The 5,035-nt window shown below is 33.1% G+C and overlaps 1 long non-coding RNA gene across 1 annotated transcript; it reads right to left on the bottom strand.

Moving 5' to 3' along the window:
• Positions 1-583: 583 nt before the first annotated feature.
• On the bottom strand, positions 584-3,097 carry LOC107063360 (uncharacterized). The gene is made up of 2 exons (XR_001475256.1): positions 2,481-3,097; positions 584-1,039 (listed from the first exon to the last, which is right to left on the bottom strand). It is a non-coding gene; the product is annotated as an uncharacterized lncRNA (long non-coding RNA).
• Between the last annotated feature and the right edge of the window lie 1,938 nt (positions 3,098-5,035).

Here is a 5,035-nt window from a genome sequence, read left to right as displayed (position 1 = left end):
AGGGTTTTTTGAAAGAAAATATTTTAAATTAAACCAGAGTCGGGTAAGGGTTCAATCAATTCTCTAAGAAAGGGTTTAGACATCTTAGAGAATCCGCTAACACACGGTTGACCGGCAGATTAAAAAGCTTGGCTAATTTCTAAAAGAGAACTTAAATTATCTAAAAATCTTGTTGAAAACATAGATAAAAATCTCTTGATACTTCTAAAATTCTCAAGAATAAACCTAACTTAAAACGTTTATCCATAGTCAAGTTTTGAATCGTACAATTAATTCAAACTCATAAACATGGAGTAAAGAACCTTTTTTAATAACTATGAAAGGATATAAAAAATCCTCAAGTCATTCATACAAAGTTCTAAGTTAAATTAAAAGATAACTAATTTATTTTAAGAACCTTAACAATTTTATCCTATTCAAAAATTTGAACTAAATAGTTAGTTCAAACTCATAAACATGGATTTAAATATTTTCAATAACTATGAAAGAACATGAAAGGTTCTTCAGTCATTCTATAAGCTTAAATTAACTAACTTAAAATTAGTTTCATAAAATTTGAAAACTTGAAATTAAAAAAAAAATCTCCCCAAGGATTCATCTAAATTAATAAAGATTAACAAAAGTTGGCATCAATGACAATAGTAAGAAAATATAGACAAGACATTTTTTACCCATACTAAGTCCCTTTTGGGACTGAATTGCCGATCTGCTACTTTGTCAACTTCGGGTTTTAACCCAATTTTCGCTTCTTGCTTAGTTACTGTTGGTGTTACGGTATAAATTGGACTTGTTAAAGTCCAAGAAATCTCAATTTTTGCCCCTTTGGGAACTGCTGCTACTACTTCGGTTAATTGAGACTCTTTTAAGTCCAAAATTTGCAATTTTCAGCTTTTGGGAGTGTTGTAACTGCTATTGAGCTGCTGCCAGTGATTTGAAGTTTAACCCGATGATATTAACTTCCCTTTCACGACTTTGATGAGGTCGACTTAAAGAAGAAGAAAATGCAAGAGAGGGAGTCAGTTGGACTCATTCGAAAAGACTGTTCATGAAAAAGGAAGAAAAGGTAAGGATAAATATTAGTCTAATGATAACACAACAAAATAAACAATATTTCACCATCAAACAACAACTTAAACAAGCTGAAATAATCCAAGCAGTTAGACAGAAACCTTGAATGACATATTGGCACACAAAGAGATGAAATTCAGTTGTTATACGCTACATGAGAAACGCTTAAACCTTTAGGAATAAACCAGAGAACTCAAACCTTAACAGAGGAGAAATACTTCTAAAGACAAACAATGAAATAAATGATTTTGAGAAGATCTGGAAAGCAGTAACAAAAAAAAATATAAAATAAAAAAGAAAAATCTTTCTATGGTATAAAATATGCTCTAAGATGAAAGTTGCAGGGGCTCTTGCAATATGTGGAACTTGAACATTAATCAACAACTTAAATGACTTCAACAGGACAAAATTTGATCCTAAACTAGAAATACAAACCATTAAACAAAAGGATTAAGAAAACATGTAATTGTTATAGTTAAATGTAGCCAATCCAATATACTAAAAGGGATCCAACTACAGATCATTACGAAGGCAGAGAAGTAGACAAAATAACTAAAACTGGTGCTTTTCACTAAAACAAGAGAATTTATCCTTAATCAAACTTAAACTCTAATTTAGAGGAATCAAACCAGCAAATCAAGTTGTATACTACCGTAGGGCTACAATCTGCAAAAACATACTCGAACAAGACTAAACTTTAAATTATTATATAATCCAAAATCTAAACAAAGACAGACAAAGGCTCTACATAATGAGGAATCTAAGCAGGCAAAAGTACACTAATAGGTTTTACAAAATAGGCAGGCAGAGATGACATTTCAACAACACATACGGACTTTTCCAATACCGAAGATAGAAACTCTAAAATCAATGTAACTAAATAAGATATTTTCATATCACATTCTTGATATATAAGGATACATGAATTGCATTTCGAGTTATACATGTCTAATAAGGAAGGCGATTAGAAAGAAATCAACAGCCACACACATGGATTGCGAAATTACTTAATGATAGATTAAAGCAACTAGACACACATACTTCATATGAACTCAACTAAATAAAACAACTATAGTACATTCACATTGCCTGCATATGAATTCAATGTCTAAATGCAATCATCTAAACAGTGAAGAACATAAACTCACCACATTCGATAATTAAAAGATTTGTCTGTATAATCAAGTAAGAAACAAATAATACCTAGATCAAAATGCCTTAAAATAACAATTTTCCAGAGGTTGAGCTAAAATCAAAGCAAATCTAAAATAGGCTACTCGAGACACACAAATCAAGAAGATTATCCTAAGACAAGGAACACAATTCCTAAACTAAAGCAACTCATGAACAAACAAAATTCTACATAACATAAATATAATTAGGCAAAAATAATAAGATGACACGAAGGTTACCTGGTTCTGGGCAGCGACTGGAACTCGAGTTTTGGAGGCAATGAACTTTACCACCAAAATGTGACTGGGACAGTCGAAAGCAGATAAAATCTTAAACTACGAACTAAGAGCTCCCAAAACCTTTACGGGGGTGCTCTCAATTCTTCAGCTCACAAAAATGGTCCCTGAACAGTGGCAAAAGAAGGGTATTTATAGGGCAGCTTCTGGGTCAAATTTGAGGGGAAAAACTATGTGGGAATAATGCAAAAGTCCAAAATTCCTTAGCAGATAAGATTGATAACTGGTTAGTGTACGAATTCATACCATTTTTTGAACAAAATCACAATTGAGGGGACAAAAACCTTGGTAACGTCCTAGAATCCTCTAGGTGTTCTCAAGCTCGTGCCAAGCACGCTTAGCCATATGAGTCGAAGGAGAATAGGGGAAATTGAGGCATTGAATCGAGGATTTAAGGTTGGGTTCGAGTTGCTTTCACTGAAGAAGAAGAAGAAAGAAAGAAGTGGGATGGGGGCGCGTAGGGGAGTTTTGTGTATTCTTTCTAGAAAAAAAAATGTGTGGGAGCGTTGTGATTTAGGTGTACTAGTTGATGGAAGAAGAAGACGCGTGAAGGTGTAATCACTCACGTATTGTTGTGTATATTGTATGGAAGAATTGGGTCGATTGTTGAATATGTAGGAATTGTATGGTGGGTCACTATTTGAGTTGAGAATTGGGCTAGGTCATTTAGTGTGAAAATGTTGGGCTGCTGGAAAGGGATAAAAAGGCCCAATATATGGGTTGATTGAAAAAATGAGGTAAAGAGTGGGGTAGATTTGTAATATGAATTGAGAAATTACCCAAATTGAGTTTAATTAGTGAATTCAGCTAAAACTTAAATAAGACGAATTAATATCAATTAATTAACAAGCTTTTTAATGTTAACGACATAAAATAATTAACTTAACTATAAAATAATTAACTCAAAAAATATAAACTATTAATTAACTAAACTAATTAACCAAATATTTAAGCAAAACTAAAATCTTTTTAGGAGGATTTTCGGATATTCATAAAAGTTAATAATTAAATACATAATTATATAGAAACATATATATTATTTAAAATTTATAAAAGTGACGAAATAGCTTTAAAATACCCTGAAAAAACATTTTGAATTTTATAAAGTCAATTATTTCAAATCGTTTGAAATTTAAGAAGCTTGTTGATCAAATCATATTGTGGAGGGCCAAAATTGGATGTCAACAACGATGATCCTGATTACATGTGTCTGCATCATAATAGATGCAGGCCAAATGGCATCACTACATTGAATGTACGAGTATGCAAGGGGAATTCTAAAACAAGACATAAGCTTGAAAGGAACTGAAGAACTTACCTGGCTCAACTCAACTCAACATAACTGAACTCATTTCAATATAAAGCAGTTTAAATCAAGTGCAATATAAAGAAAAGTTGTTTAAAATATGATGTAAACTTTGTGTGTATGCAAAGATACATATTACTCTGAAATGTATGTAAACCTACAATAAACGGTGTACATAGGAATAGAATTACTTATGTGGGAGTTTCTCTAATCGACAACCATCACGTAAGAGCTATTGTGGTGATACATCATTTTTCCTCACGCTGCCAGGGCCGTCCTATACCTTGCCGAGGGTATAGAACCTGAACTACTAAGTGGATCCACCAGTCTATGCTAAAAAGAACTAAAGGATAATCTAAAAAGTATGACCATTTTCTACCCATGATGACTACATGGTTTATACGGGTTGTGAGTTTTCTGAACTCTCCCCCATATCGATGGTCAATACTACTCCCAAAATACTCTTATGTTTAAAAACATACTTCTTTCTGTGATTTGAGATAATTGCTCAAAAACTTAGCTCAAAGCCTATCTTGAAAATCAAAGTAAACTAGCTCAAAGGCTCTTTGGAAATCAAGGTTTCCGTTCTTATTTAAATGTGAAAACATTTTAAACTTTTTGGGAATACATAGTCCCCATATAATTCTTTGAATAAATGAACTTCAATCTTTACTCTTTACTCTTCACTCAACTTGAACTTTAAGTCTTAAAACAAAGTTTAGAGCATTGGCAAAAGACTCTTGAAAGGAATCTAAGAACTTCCTAGACTTGGCTCTTAACTTTTCTTGAATTTGAATTTATGGATTCAAGGTTATGATTCATGTTTCTGGATGATTTCTAGATGTTTAGAAGTCATTCAGAGTAGTTAGAATCAATAGGAAGTGTTAGTACACTTTAGAAAGACTTAAATTGGCTAAATGATGAAAAACTTGTAGAAAACGACTATCCAGGTGTGTCCCTGGCACGCCGCGCCAGCCCTAACTTACTGGGGCTCCAAAATGGCACACTGCTGGCGCGCCGCCCTAGTCTTCCTGGCACTATGGGGGCGCGTCGTGCTAGCCTTCCCGTCAGCAAAATCCGACGAACTTTTGGTCTCATTTTCTGATCTTAAATCGATTAATTCTGATTCCTTTTCTCAAATTCACTTTAGAATCTGATACCCAAGGATTATACACAACATCTAACTCAAACA

Source organism: Solanum tuberosum, unplaced genomic scaffold (assembly GCF_000226075.1).
Source record: "Solanum tuberosum cultivar DM 1-3 516 R44 unplaced genomic scaffold, SolTub_3.0 scf00337, whole genome shotgun sequence".
Lineage (NCBI taxonomy): Eukaryota > Viridiplantae > Streptophyta > Magnoliopsida > Solanales > Solanaceae > Solanum > Solanum tuberosum.
Note: the sequence above shows the minus strand (reverse complement) of the source record. Positions and strands in the feature narration are given on the sequence as shown.